Source organism: Chiloscyllium punctatum, chromosome 5 (genome assembly GCF_047496795.1).
Source record: "Chiloscyllium punctatum isolate Juve2018m chromosome 5, sChiPun1.3, whole genome shotgun sequence".
In the NCBI taxonomy this organism is placed as follows: Eukaryota; Metazoa; Chordata; class Chondrichthyes; order Orectolobiformes; family Hemiscylliidae; genus Chiloscyllium; species Chiloscyllium punctatum.
Window position 1 is genome coordinate 32,080,642 of NC_092743.1, and position 15,892 is coordinate 32,096,533.

The 15,892-nt window shown below is 41.9% G+C and overlaps 2 protein-coding genes across 7 annotated transcripts in view; one reads left to right on the forward strand and one right to left on the reverse strand.

Annotated features, from left to right (window-relative positions):
- The window catches only part of sla1a (Src like adaptor 1a), a 241,687-nt gene that overhangs the window by 84,418 nt on the left and 141,377 nt on the right, over positions 1-15,892 (forward strand). For 2 of the 6 annotated variants that reach the window (XM_072569997.1, XM_072570000.1), the window contains exon 3: positions 6,357-6,463. The exons of 3 other annotated variants lie outside the window; for them this stretch is intronic. The gene's annotated coding sequence lies outside the window, so the exon portion shown is untranslated. Of the gene's footprint in view, positions 1-4,966; positions 5,071-6,356; positions 6,464-15,892 lie in introns of all 6 variants that reach the window. One more of the 6 variants, XM_072569996.1, reaches the window with a different exon arrangement.
- Positions 1-15,892, reverse strand: part of tg (thyroglobulin) — a 366,459-nt gene that overhangs the window by 47,797 nt on the left and 302,770 nt on the right. The gene's annotated exons all lie outside the window — the stretch shown is intronic.

Here is a 15,892-nt window from a genome sequence, read left to right on the forward strand (position 1 = left end):
CTTCTTCACCCAGAGAGTGGTGGCTGTGTGAAATGCTCTGCCCCAGAGGGCAGTGGAGGCCCAATCTCTGGATTCATTTAAGAAAGAGTTGGATAGAGTTCTCAAGGATAGTGGAATCAAGGGTTATGGAGATAAGGCAGGATCAGGATACTGATTAAGGATGATCAGCCATGATCATATAGAATGGTGTTGCCGGCTCGAAGGGCAGAATGGCCTACTCCTGCACCTATTGTCTATTGTCTATTGTCTAAGACAATTTTGCCCATATTGCTTTTTAATTATGCTTATTTAATGTTTAACATAATTGTTTCTGACCAAAATGTTTCCCTCTTAAATGTAATGCTAAATTCTACCATGTAATGGTTACTATTTTCTAGGGGATCTTTTATTCTGAGATTGTTTATTAAACCTGCCTCATTAAACATTACCAGATCCAAAACAGATTGGTGGCTGGTTGGATTCACAACATATTAATCGAGGAAACTGTCCTGTGTACAGCCTATGAGTTTTTTTCTTGTGGCTATCTCTGCCAATTTGATTTTCTTTATCAATATGATGATGAAAATCACCCATGATTAATGTACTTCCTTTTTACGTGTCCTCATTGTCTCCTGATTTATTCTCTGTCCGACCTTTTAGATTTTCTTAAGGGCCATATCGACTACTCCAGCCAATGTCTTTTTCCTTTGGTTATTTCAGACTTCCATCTATAAGGATTGTACATCTCCCAATCCCAGATCATTTCTTACTCTCATACTTATTCCATCTGATGTGAACAAGCTACCTCACCACCTTCTCCTTTCTTCCTGTCCTTTCCAAAACCTGACTTTTAACTACCCCATGGACAATCACAGATGCGCAATAAATGAAGGCCTCTACAGCAATACCCACATCTCATGAAAAATCACCTATGTCCTACACATTGTCAAGAAGTACCATGATTATTATTTGAGATAAATGCCCCAGCAAAAGAGATTTGGACATAGAGTCATAGAGTCATAGAGATGTACAGCATGGAAACAGACCCTTCAGTCCAACCCATCCATGCCGACCAGATATCCTAGCCCAATCGAGTCCCACCTGCCAGCACCCGGCCCATATCCCTCCAAACCCTTCCTATTCATATACCCATCCAAATGCCTCTTAAATATTGCAAATGTACCAGCTTCCACCACATCCTCTGGCAGCTCATTCCATACACGTACTACCCTCTGCATGAAAAAGTTGCCCCTTAGGTCTCTTTTATATTTTCCCCTCTCACCCTAAACCTATGCCCTCTAGTTCTGGACTCCCCGACCCCAGGTAAAAGACTTTGTCTATTTATCCTATCCATGTCCCTCGTAATTTCGTAAACCTCTATAAGGTCACCCCTCATCCTCCGACGCTCCAGGGAATACAGCCCCAGACTGTTCAGCCTCTCCCTGTAGCTCAGATCCTCCAACCCTGGCAACATCCTTGTAAACATTTTCAGAACTCTTTCAAGTTTCACAACATCTTTCCGAGAGGAAGGAGACCAGAATTGTCCGCAATATTCCAACAGTGGCCTAACCAATGTCCTGGACAGCCGCAACATGACCTCCCAACTCCTGTACTCAATACTCTGACCAATAAAGGAAAGCATACCAAACACCTTCTTCACTATCCTATCTACCTGCGACTCCACTTTCAAGGAGCTATGAACCTGCACTCCAAGGTCTCTTCGTTCAGCAACACTCCCTAGGACCTTACCATTAAGTGTATAAGTCCTGCTAAGATTTGCTTTCCCAAAATGCAGCACCTCGCATTTATCTGAATTAAACTCCATTTGCCACTTCTCAGCCCATTGGCCCATCTGGTCCAGATCCTGTTGTAATCTGAGGTAAACTTCTTCGCTGTCTACTATACCTCCAATTTTGGTGTCATCTGCAAACTTACTAACTGTACCTCTTATGCTCGCATCCAAATCATTTGTGTAAATGACAAAAAGTAGAGAGCCCAGCACCGATCTTTGTGGCACTCCACTGGTCACAGACCTCCAGTCTTAAAAACAATCCTCCACCACCACCCTCTGTCTTCTACCTTTGAGCCAGTTCTACATCCAAATGGCTAGTTCGCCCTTTATTCCATGAGATCTAACCTTGCTAATCAGTCTCCCAACGCCTTCCTGAAGTCCATATAGATCACATCTACAGATCTGCTCTCATCAATCTTCTTTGTTACTTCTTCAAAAAACTCAATCAAGTTGTGAGACATGATTTCCCACACACAAAGCCACGTTGACTATCCTGAATCAGTCCTTGCCTTTCCAAATACATGTACATCCTGTCCCTTAGGATTCCATCCAACAACTTGCCCACCACCGAGGTCAGGCTCACTGGTCTATAGTTCCCTGGCTTGTCTTTAAAGCCCTTCTTAAACAGTGGCACCACGTTTGCCAACCTCCAGTCTTCCAGCACCTCACCTGTGAGTATCAATGATACAAATATCTCAGCAGGAGGCCCAGCAATAACTTCTCTAGCTTCCCACATAGATGAAAACTATAAATAGTGTTTAAAGGTTAACAGCTTATGGAAAGAGTAAGTACACGGGAAGATGTGAAGTAAAGGGTTAATTATACCATTACTAAGAATAGCTACTGAGTATATGCATAAGAAGCAGTGTCATGGTAACGTTTGATGACATGGAACTGGTTTAATAAACGATCTCAGAATAAAAGATCCCCCAGAAAATAGTAACCAATACGTGGTAGAATTTAGCATTACGTTTAATAGGGAGACACTTTGGTCAGAATCAATTATGTTAAATGTTAAATAAGAGTAATTAAAAAGCAATATGGGCAAAATTGCCTCCAGTGGACTGAGAAAGGAGTTTAGTTTAGATGGTTGATAAATAATGGCAGATTTTTAAAAAGTCTTTAAGGTTCCAAAGATGTTCTCCCTTATCATCCACTTCATAGCCTGTTAATGTTTGCTCACCTGATTACAGACCCGCATATCCACTCTATATAGCAAATGGTCACTAAAACAGGGCAGCCACATGGATCAGTTCAAGAGTCTGATTTAGAAACAGATCTAGTTTAGCCAAAAACGACAGTGGTCGGATATCTAAAATTATCCAAGAACAAGTAGCCAAGGATTTAGTTAATTAGCACTGTACTTTTGAGGTTGGAGGGATGTGGTTGAGGAATGGGGCACTGAAAGAATTATGAACCTATCCTAAAGTAAGTTACTGAATATTCTGGTCATGAGGCCATCTCTTCTTGACAAAATAAATCTCATGTTCCGGAGACCACGGCGCTTGCTCCAGCACCTGACCGCTTCCACCACAAACTTTTGTCGGTAGTTTTTTTCAAACTTCAAATGAAATTGTGAAAATACCACACAAGTTCTTTTTCAATAGTCCTACCTAGCAACTATGAATGGTTGTGATTTAGACTAAAATATATGCATACACAAAACTAAAAAACATTTATTCGTGGTTAATAGGCATATCCAGTTCTCTGAAATTATTTATTTTAAAGGAAAGCACGAAGTTCCATTGCTAGGTACAGGAGTAGCTGTGACTACAGGACGGTAGTCTCAGTAATGTGCCCTTTGCTCCCAGCTCCTCTGGCTCTTTGCTAGGAGTAAAGCCTCACAATTTCTGTCCCACGGTTTTTTGAATGATCAAGGTGTACATTGCAGTGGGCAACATAAGGTGAAAAAAAACATTCATTTCTACTGCTCATTAGGATAATCTCCCACCATAAAAGCCATCTGAGCTGCTGAATTTATCAAGCATTATCTGTCTGTCTCAAGTGCCTTTGTAAATTTGCGACATCTGCCAAAAAGGAAAAGAAGGCTTGCCAAAAGTGTATTTTTAACTTGTGTCGTTTGTAGTCAAGGTTTGTCAGGTCAAGGAGGGGTCAATTATATTTTCTAGGAGATTGCTACATGCAATGCAAGGGCAAGTCTTGAGCACCCCTGACTGCCCAAACAGTTTGGAAATTGTGACAGTGGATGTCATCAGGGTCTCTTGCACCAGAAATAGTAAAATAGTGTCCAATGTCTCTCCTTATTATGAGCCCAAATGTGTTGTCAAAACTTTGAGGGGTCTGTGGGGAGACATATTTAAAGACCAGATCAAGACATCTTTGTGAGCCCATTCGATTTATCCCATCTGCCAGTGAGAAAGAAAACTTTGCCAAACATTTTTCAGAAGGAAGAGGGAGCACATTTTTTTTCGATGTGTGATACTTTGAAAGTCTCAGCTGCACTCTCTCGATGTTAAAGCAATGTTTAGCTGTCAGAGCAGGGAGAGGAAGATCAAAAGAAGGAAAATATTTTCTTCCCACATGATTTGTTGGCTGCTATCAGCTATGCTGAAGTAAGCTTTTATTGGACTAAAGTGATGAGGGAAAAGAGAGCCAATAGACTGTCATTTGAAGTCTGGAGGTCAGTACCTTGCTCTTAAAAATAAAAACGTGTTGATAATTTTGAAATATGACATGTCACTTGCTTTCAATGAAGAAATGGAAAATTATTTACGATTTCTGGATGCTGTATTTTTTTTATTTTACTGTCTCTATCTTCCTCTTTCTCTCTCTCTAATTCTGCCACTTCTCTAATTCTGTGGACTACTTTGAACTACTTTTCAATTGGATGAATTTTAATGTAACTATACACTGGCGTATAGGTGTCACGATGAAACACAAAGCTTTGTTCCTGGAATAGTCTCAGGATGGCTATGGGACCCTAATTAAGAATGGGTGCACTTAATTTTCCCTGTTCCTGGGGCAGTTAACAAGTTAGAATTGAAAGCTTGCTCAGTTCCTAGTAGTCAGATGTTGCCATGCTTGCCTTTGTTTGGTGATTTCTAGGATAATAACATTCCTTTGTCTAAAATGTAAGAGGTTTAATGTTGCTGCCAACATCCAGGTGAGCTATGAGGATGACACAAGAACACCAAACGCTTTGCTCTTTGATGACCTCCATAAACTATATTTCAGGTGTCTCAGGAATAGAAGCTTCAGAAGAAAATGCAGACTATCACACCTTTTCAGATATTGCTCACCATTTTCAGATGAAGGACACTGACACAGTACTGATACTGGTTTATATGACAATATATTTGAGACAATATTTCTGATTTTTGACAAGTCTTAAATCTCATTTCAGACATGAGCTTTCGTAACATATGCTAATGTTGCGAGAGCCATCCTGAGTTTCCACCTTACTCAATTAATTCTTCTTTTCTTCATAGTTGCAATGATCAACCTGCACTTTTGACTCCAAATGTTCCTCCTTACATAGCTTCTGTTATAAGGATGGTGATCCTTATTGGGATCTTGCTCAACTTTTGAAGATTGTTAGCCAAAGTAAATAGGTCAACATGTTTGACAGGCTATCAGACTGTGTATGATAATACAATATTTCAGGTTTTTAAAGCTGAGCTCAAATTCTCTTACTTTCATGGCCAGATCTGAGATCAGGTTCTCTGGATCACTCATGATGACGACACCACAATACCATTTTAAGCACCGTTTCAGCTAAGATCGGACAGCACATCACAGACCTGGCATTGAACCTAGGATTTCCTGGTCTACGTGATGGATTTCCATACCACAAAATGAATGCACTTACCCACTAATCTGAAGTGGACCACCCAGCTAATTGATACTTCTCATTTACCAAATAGCTGTGGCCCGGGCTTTGACGGGACAGTTTAAGTAACAATCAACATCAGCAGACGAGAACACTTTCTGGTGAAACAGTCATGCTACTGAACTGTTCGAAGTGGAAGAAATTAGAATGAAAAAGTAACAGACACGAGACTGATCCTTTTGTCTTTCACACCAAATCAAAAGATGGACGCATTGTATAATTACATGAGAAAGAAAAAATCTGTAAGCTATTCTCAATTAATACAAGCTGGCTACAATGCGTATTGTAACACTGTACTGTTGAGGAGAGATATTATGCAGGTTGCATAGTTTATAAAGCTAAACCAACATTCAGAAGATTTATACAGTGTTCTTAATGGGTTACAGCTTTATATCTTGAGAGATGTTTTGCCAAATGAGTTTGAATGGGTAGAGGAAAGCATATGATGAGATGAATTGTACATGGTCAAAGGAAAAATCCTTGATAGTTCAAATGCCCTTTTCTTGTCCTATGCATTTTATACCATGATAGTCTATTGGGATTATAATTGGACTTATAATTGGATACACATTACAAAATTGTGACCTAGGTGTGGAATTTCACATACATAATAACATTCCTTTGTCTAAAACGTAAGAGGTTTAATGTTGCTGCCAACATCCATGTGACCTATGAGGATGACACAAGAACAGCAAACGCTTTAGTCTTTGATGACCTCCATAAACTATATTTCAGGTGCCTCAGGAATAGAAGCCTCAGAAGAAAATGCAGACTATCACACCTTTTCAGATGTTGCTCACCATATTCAGATGAAGAAGGACACTGACACAGTACTGATACTGGTTCGTAAGACAATATATTTGTGACATTGTTTCTGATTTTTGAGAGGTCTTAAATTTTTCAGATATGAGTTTTTATAACTTATGCTAATATTGTGAGAGCCATCCTGATTTTCCACCTCACTCAATTAGTTCTTCTTTTCTTCGTACCCGCAATGATTAACCTGCATTTTTGTCTCCAAAATATTCCTCCTTACATAGCTTCTGTTATAAGGATAGTGATTCTTATTTGGATCCTGTTCAACTTTTGAAGATTGTTAGCCAAAGTAAATAAGTAAACATGCTTGACAGGCTATCAGACTATTTTACAGGCAGTTGACGCTTACCTCCTCCACTTCCCCAGCCCGTAGGAAAAATTGCACTTTTGCTTGAGCCCAGTGACTTTAAAAAGGGATGCCCTGTAGTGATAATTGTCTGGGAGTGGCCAGGACAAGGTGAGGGAGAGGCCTGCCCCTCAGGTATAAGATGTCCCATTGCCAAGAGCTGTCTGGTAATCCGATTGTGTGGCAGCTGTGTAGTTCCAACAGCATCAAATCTCCCCAGTAGCCATTGCTGAGACTGCAAGGCAGCCACTAGAAGGAGATCCAAGGATCAAGTTTGATCTGGAATGGATCAGAGACCCCAGAAAGCAGTGGATGGGGGAATGGGCTGGGCTCAATTGGGTCTTGGAAGTTTGGGGTGGTGGGAGGGATGCACAGAAGAGGAACAGAGTTTGAAGCAATGCTCCCAATAGGCATAGAGGAACCTCTCAATACAGGCACACCTCCCATCTTTTCCATCCTGCACATCCCAATTTGCTAAGGACCTCTTCCATTTTGCTTTTCCCAGCCATGGAGATAGAATGAGGAATCCAACCTGCCTCTAACAGAACTGGATAGACCTCAATTGGCCTAAGGATAGGTGGTCTGGTTCACACTTTTGATAGCCTCCCTATTCTCCCATAGTATGGGTGACAGATCTAAGGGGGTGGACAGGAGGTCAATGGGATAGCCACTTATTTTATTTGACATATCCCATCCCACCCTGCCTCTCTCTCGGCGTATTTGCAATCACAAAATTCCCCCTAAAAAGAGAACATCTTGGGAACTGTGTTCTGCATACAGTTTTACATCAACCAAAATGTTTAGTGGCAGTGTAAGCCATGGGAGAGAAGGGAAATGAATGGCTATTGTCAGCAGTTTGTGGTTGGAAAGGTGCTGAACAGTGCATCCCAATGACTCATGCTTCCTGCAGTAATCAGTTTAATGATAGGTAGGCACAGGAGGAGGCAATATTTTACAAAGACAGCTCAACCAGTCTCTAAGTGTGGCCTGTGTGTTATTATAACTTGCCAAAGAAGAGGTTTTGGAGTTTATCATCCAGTGCCCATTTATTATTTCATAATTACAGTTCCTGAGAGGTTGGGAGTTAGCAGTTCTTTAACATCCGTGCTTGCCTTTGTGAAGCTAAACAATGCCTGTCTATGAGTCTTTGCTTTATCCCACATTTGGCATACAGCAGGCTTCAGTGCTAAGAATATAATTCACCCGCTGCTAATGTTTATTGTTCTTATAGACATCAGACCACTCCTGGGCCCCATAACCTGTAATGCAGTATATGTGAAGATTGCAGAATTCAAGTAAAAAAGTTGGTCAGATTGTTGGCAATAGAACAAATATGCTGGAACTGTATAAAACATTGGTTAAGCTACAGCTAGTGTGTTATGTGCAATTCTGGAATTCACATTATAGGAGGGAATTTGATAGCAGTGGATAGGGTACTGACAATATTTACCAGGATGTTGCCTAGGTTGGAGAATTTTAGTTTGGACAGACTGTGGTTGTTTTCCTTAGAGCAGAGGAGTTTGAGGAGGACATGATTGAGATATATAAAATTAAGAAGGGCAAAATACAGTACATAGAACATAGGACATAGAAACGTATAGCACAGAACAAGCCCTAGATGTTGTGTCGAGGATTAATCCTAATCTAGCATAAAATAAACTAACCTACACACCCTTCAATTCACTGCTGCCCATGTGCATGTCCAGCAGTCTCTTAAATGTCCCTAATGATTCTGCTTCCACCACCACTGCTGGCAACGCATTCCATGCGTTCACAACTCTCTGTGTAAAGAACCTACATCTGACATCACCTCTATACCTTCCTTCAAACACCTTAAAACTATGACCCCTTGTGGCAGTCAATCCTGCCCTGGGGCAAAGTCTCTGGCTATGGACTCTATCCATGCTTCTCATTACCTTGTAAACCTTGATCAGGTCACCTTTCTTCCTCCTCTCTCCAGAGAGAAAAGTCCGAGCTTAGTCAACCTCTCTTCGTAAGACAAACCCTCCAGTCCATGCAGCATTCTGGTAAACCTTCTTTGCACCCTCTCCAAAGCCTCCACATCTTTCCTATAATTGGGCAACCAGAATTGGACACAGTATTCCAAGTGTGGTCTCAACAGAGTTTCGTAGAGCTGCAGCAAAACCTTGCGGCTCTTAAACTCGATCCCCCTGTTAATGAAAGCCAAAACACCATATGCTTTCTTAACAATCCTATCCACTTGGGTGGCAACTTTGAGGGATCAATGCACTTGAACACCAAGATCCCGCTGTTCCTCCACACTGCCAAGAATCCTGTCTTTGACCCTGTATTCAGCATTCAAGTTTGCATTTATCTAGGTTGAATTCCATCTGCCATTTCTCATCCCAGCTCTGCATCCTGTCAATGTCACGCTGCAGCCTGCAATGGCCCTTAATACTATCAATGGTACTTCCAACCTTTGTGTCATTGGAAAATATAATAACCTATCCCACAACCTCCTCATCCAAGTTATTTATAAAAAACTGCAAAGAGCAGAGACCCAAGAACTGAGCCTTGTAGGACACCACACACCACTGACTTCCAGGCAGAGTACTTTACCACTCTCTGCCTTCTGTCAGCCAACCAATTCTGAATCCAGAGAGTCAAATCTCCCCGTATCCCATACTTCCCGACTTTATGAATGAACCTACCATGGGGAACCTTATCAAATGTCTTGCTGAAGTCCATATACAGAACAAAAGTGAGGACTGCAGATGCTGGAAATTAGAGTCGAGAGTGTGATGTTGGAAAAACACAGCAGATCAAGCAGCATCCGAGGAGGAGGAAAATTGCCATTTCAGGCAAAAGCCCTTCATCAGGAAGGGCCCTCGTTGCTGATGAAGGGCTTTTGCCCAAAACATCGATTTTCTTGCACTTCGGATGTTGTCTGATTTGCTGTGCTTTTCCAGCACCACACTCTCAAACTCCATATACACCACATCCACTGCTCGACCTTCATCAACCTGTCTTGTCACCTCCTCAAAGAACTCAATAAGATTTGTGAGGCATGACCTGCCCCTCACAAAGCCATGCTGACTGCTTTTAGTCACACTATGCTTTTCCAAATAGTCATAAATCCTATCCCTCAGAATTCTTTCCAAATTCTTGCTGATCACAGACACAAGACTGACTAGTCTGTAATTGCCAGGGATTTCCCTATTACCCTTCTTGAAAAGAGGAACAACATTCACCTCTCTCCAATCCTATGGTAAAACTCCCGTGCAGAGTGAGGAAGCAAAGATCTTCGCCAGCAACTTGGCAAACTCCTTCCTCACTTCCCAGAGCAGCCTAGGATAAATCTGGTCTGGCCCTGGGGATTTATCAACCTTAATGTTTGCCAAAGTTTCCAGCACATCAACTTCCTCAATTTTGATCTGTTCAAGCCTGTTTCCCGGGTCCTCAAAGTTCTCATTCATGACAAGGTCCTGTTCCTTAGTGAAAACCGAGGCAAAAAACTCATTCAGGGCTTCCCCTATCTGCTGAAACTCCACACACAAGTTCCCTACACTATCCCTGACCGGCCCTACCTTCTTCCTGATCATTCTCTTATTCTTTACATATGAGTAAGTGCCTTTGGGTTCTCCCTAATCTTTCCCATCAAGCCTTTGTTGTGCCCCCTCCTAGCCCTCCTCAGGCCATTTTTGAACTCCTTTCTAGTAAGCCTGTAATCCACTAAAGCTATGCTAGATCCTTGCCTCCTCCACCTTACATAAGCTTCCTTCTTCCTTTTGATGAGAAGGTCCTCTGTTCTCGTCATCCAAGGCTCCTTAATCTTACCCCTTCTTGCCTGTCTCAGAGGAACAAATTTATGCATCACTCGCAACGACTGCTCCTTAAACAGTAGACAGGAGGAAATTTGTCCCCTTGATAGAAGGATCAATGACCAAGTGACTTCAGTTTAAGTTAAAAAGCAGAAGATTTAGAGGAGATGTGAGGAAAAGCCATTCCACCCAGAGGATGGTGGGAAACTGGAACTCACTGCCTGTACAGGTGGTAGAGGCAGAAACGCTCAAATTATTTAGGAAGTATTTGATATGCACTTGTGATGTCAAAGAATACAAGGCTATGAACCAAGTGCTCGAAAATGGGATATAGAATTGTTAGGTGGTTGCTTTTGACCCATGTGTATACACTAGGCTGAAGGGCCTTTTACTGTCTTGTCAATTTCTGTGATGCTACAGGGACAGCACTGGTAAAGTACTTTCGCTTGGGATAAGATACTACCACAAAATTGAATGGGTGGGACAGAACCACAGATTGCCAAATGAGTGCTCTGCTCTGTTTACTATGGTCAAAAAGCCAAAAACTAATTGCTAGTTCTCAGTATTCCAGACTTCTTGGCTCAGTCAGGATGAAAACAGAACTGTTCGATTACCTGTCTGTATAACCCTCACCATATGTTAGCATTGAGCATCCCTTTGCAACCAGTCTCACCCATCTTCAATCTAGAGGTCTTGTCAAAAATAGCAAAGTATTTTCCTCATTGTGCACAGTTAAAAACCATTCCTTCAGAGGTTATGTAATGATTGCAACAAGGTCAGCCAGGTTCATAGCCTCAGAGTTAGGGATGTTAATCTGGCCCAATCAGGGAGCCCTGGCTGATAGATAAGAACAGGAGTGTCAGAGGTTCTGTTCACTCAGAGATGGCTGTGAGGAAGCTGGACCAGTGTCAAGGACCAAGGACCCTTCATCTGTAAATAAAGGGTGACTTGCTGACTGGGTACCAGCCTCCGTGGAGTTATTTCAGTTTATTTTGATAGCTTTATAAATACCCTTGACTATCAGCTTGGCACATTTGGTAATGATCGCACCTCTGCATTAGAAGGTTGTGGTCTTACAAATTCGGCCCAGATGCGCTAATTTGCAAAATATGGATTCCTAATTTTGTGTTAATTTTAAACTCCACTCAAGATGTGTACGATTCAACTTTCACCAAAAAACCATTTGACCATTATGATATATTTAACTGTTTTGATCTGTGGTTTAAAACTGTCCTTTCATTGAAATGCACAATTGCCCCTCCTGTCACGCACTGCATGATAGATTACTGATAATATCCTCACCAGTCACAACAATAATACACATACAGATGGTGTTTTCACTGCAGTAAAACATTCACAGCTGCTTCATGGAAACACTATCAGAACATAAATACTGAACAAAAAAAAGAGACACTAAGGCAGGTTGGAAAAGCTTTGTAAAGAATTGGTTCAACTCGCAACTTTAAAGAGAAAGAGATGACAAGATAATTCAGGCTTAGATATTAGACAACTGAGACCACACCTGAGAGAGGTGTAGTAAAGGAAACTGTAGACATGGAGGAGTCCAGAATTGGACGACTGGGCATTTTCGCAGGGATATATATTGTAGGTTACAGGACGGGGATGGCATGGAGGGATTTGAACAAGGGACAAGAATTCTCAAATTGAGGCATTACAAACTGATCCTCGATGTATGTCAATTGGCATAGGGATGTTAGGCAATTTGAACTTGCTCCTGAGTTGGAAAGTTGTGGGCTCATCTTAGAGTCATAGAGTCCTACAGTATAGAGACAGGCCCTTTGGCCCAAACTGGTCCATTCCAAGTAAAATGTCCATCCACATTAACCCCATTTTCCTGCACTTGACCCATATCCTTCTAAACTTTTCCTATCAATGTATTATCCAAATGCCTTTTAAATGTAGTTAATATACCCACTTTAATCACTTCCGCTGGTAACTCATTCCATCTGCATACCATCCTCTGTGTAAAAAAGTTGCCCCTCAGGTTCATTTTTATTCTTTCCCCTCTAACCTTAAAGTTGATGTCCTCTAGTCCTCGACTCTCCAACCCTGAGTGCATTCACCTTATCCATGCCTCTCATGATCTTATACACATCTATAAGATTCCCCCTCAGTCTCCTATGCTCTAAAGGAAATATTCCTAGCTTGTCCAACCTCTCCCTATAACTCAGACTATGAAGTCCAGGCAACATCCTTATAATTTTCTTCTGCACTCTTTATGAAATTCCATAACATAAAGAGTGAAACCTTGCCTCTCACAAGTCAAATGAAGAGTATATGTATGTCAGTTTGGCAGTGGTGTTGAGCCATGTGAAAATCATCAGTCCAGAAATCCAATTTACACAAAGCCAAATCCTCTCTCTGGCTTGAATCCAGGGGCTGTTTCTAGGAACTATAAGGGCCACATTCTTGTCAGGATTTTTGCTGCTCATCTGCCTGAAATTTCAGGAAGAACAGCTGCGGAAACATCCAGAGAAGAGGAAAAATATGTCATTTATACCCAGTTCTCTTGGCTTCAGTGTGAAGCTTGGTGGATGTCTTTGCAAATTCACTTGCTATAAATCTCCCACCAAACTGTGTGAGCTGGCAGCTGGCATACTCTCACAGCAACCCAGTCAACAAAAAAACCTTCAGTATTAAAAGGGAGATCTGGTAGGTTCAGGAGGATCTGCATTGAAAACCTGAATGCATTTTTTGGCTATCTTTTTAACTCAGCTATTTCATTATCGGAAGAGTCTACTTTTGTTTCCAATAATCAGTGTCAGAGGACCTTCAGAAGATGGTCCCTGCTGCAGTATTTAAGAAGCTAATGAAGAGATAAAATTTGGATAATTTGAAGTTGAGGAGGAAGGAGGAACAAATTCAACAACAGATTTGAAACATTGAAAGACTTTGACCTAATTCATTGATGCCTCCTTAGATATATTGCTGAGTGTTGTGAGGAGCTGGGGGGACGGGGAAGTGCTGGATACTATCTCTCAGGAATACAAAAAGAAAACCAACAGCCAGGAAGAAACTGCATTTGGAGATTATCCAGAAGGTGATCAGCAATAGTGTTGTGCTTCTGAATGCAACACAGGAAGCTATTTAAAACCCAGTCTTGGTGAAAATTAGCCAGTGAGACAAGCCTCAGCTGACTCTGACTGGCATCACCACCCACTGGCAAATTTCACACAACGCTCACCCCATCAGTCGGCTGTCTTTTGCATTTCCAGGCCACCAACTGAGAGATGTTGAATGTGCCTCCAGCACAGCACTGCAAGTATTGGGGTGCTAAGTTGCTGAGGGTGTTGGTGACTTGGTTAGCCGCTGGTAACACAGGATCAGCCACTAGTGGATCTTCTTCTCTGAGGTTACAGAAGTTTGCCATTACCTGATGTTAGGAATGGGAGTTTCCTGAGAAACAACAGGCTGCATTTTGCAGTATGTCTGACCATGGGCTGGAAAGAAAGGCAGCCACAGTTGGATTTTGTGGCTGTTTGACAGTTAATTGCTGAGATCTAGCCTTCTGCACCCATGTGGCAGAGGTCTGGCACTTCTTCAGTGCTAGATAGAGCAGTGGCCACAGCTGGGTCTTCTGCCAGATCCAGAAAAGGAATTTTTGCTGGAGGCTGGACTGGAAGGTGTCTAACCAGGGTCAGCCAGGCAGACAATGCAAGGTGGTGTGGAGGCAGGGGGAGATGCTCCACAATTTGGAAACCTAGGGAGATATAAAGGGAATGTGGAAGGGATGGCATATCTCCACTGGAGAGATAGCCCTCTCTGAAGTGAGGCAACTGGGATTTACCTGGCTGTCTTGCCACACTGATGTGGGCACCCCTGCCATTGGTTGCAGTGGGTAAAGGCTCTGAACTGGCTATTAATTGGCCAGCTAACAGACTCATTTGGACAAAGGCTGAGTGAGAGGCCTAATATCTTCCCAACCATTGGTAAAGTCCTAGAAAGGAACATAGCAGATGGTGACACCATGCCATTATTTGTTCCATTTTTACCTTCTGGCCACCTCACAGCCTCCTCCTGTAGGGTATAACATTCTGGCCTGCACTTCAGGCCTGTGAAGGGAGCTGAGCTGCTCCATTTCACTGGCAGGGACTCTGCTGAGTTGATTACTTTCTGCTGCTCTCTGCCTTGCTCTGTCCACTTTGCTGTGTATTACAGCTCTCTGATGTAGCTTGCTATGGTCATATTAATCCTTATAAAAGGTCTATTCTGAAGCATTATTAGCATTACTCATTCTGTTGCGAATGAGAAAACCTTAGAAGTGTATAAAACAACCTCTTAGCAAAAGGTTATTGCAAAAGAAACACTCTCCATTCTGTCGGTCAGGGAGCAGTTGTGGTCATGAGTACTTATTACAGTATGTCCTCCTTCATCTCACATCACCAGCATTTCCATCCCAACCCACTACCTCAGCACCTGCACATATTCCTGCTGTTTTGTCTTTCCTTTATTGGAGATTTTCAAAAACCCCGATGAATACAACCATTAATCTTGGATATGAGTTGAAATGCTGATCTAACTGAACAATTAATGCAAGAAAGTCACACACAAACTATTTTAAGAACTATTTAGATCAGCAATTGAAACAGCTAGCATACAAGGCTATGGTCAGAAGCTGTAAACTGGGGTTAGAACAGATAGATGCTTCATGGCCAGCATGGACTGAATGGGCCAACAGGCCTTGTCTGTGCTGTAAAACCTCAATGAGTCTATGATTGTAAGCAGCACAATGCACTTCAGTAAAATCAGGAAGTTGGGTTGCAGCTGGTTCCTTGATGCGTTGGCATTTATTGATCATTTTCACCATCCACAGCTGCTCCTCCATTTTAACATCTTGGTCAGAATTTCCAATCTTATTTTTACTTTTAGAATCATGTGAACATATGAAAATGATGGTCTGAAATAGATCAGTTCACACCTACCAATACTCTGATGGCTGTCAAGCTGTTATGTAAATCAAACTCATGCCACAATGTTCATGAGGGAAGGAAACTGCCACCTTCACCTGGCCTGGCCTACATATGTTTCCACACCCACAGCAATGTGGCTGACTCTTAACTGCCCTTGGATCAATTAGGAAAGGGCAATAAATGCTGACCTATGCAGCAATGCCAATATCTCGTGAGCAAATAATTTTTTAAAGCCTCGACATTAGTCAAGTTCTATACAAACATGGGTAACTTCTTTCTACTCTCTGAAGGGGCCTAGCAACTTAGTATCATTTGTATTAACTTTGTTTTATTAATTCATGGGATGTCACCATTGCTGGCTAGATCAATACGTACTGCTGTTCTCTAAGGTTCAGA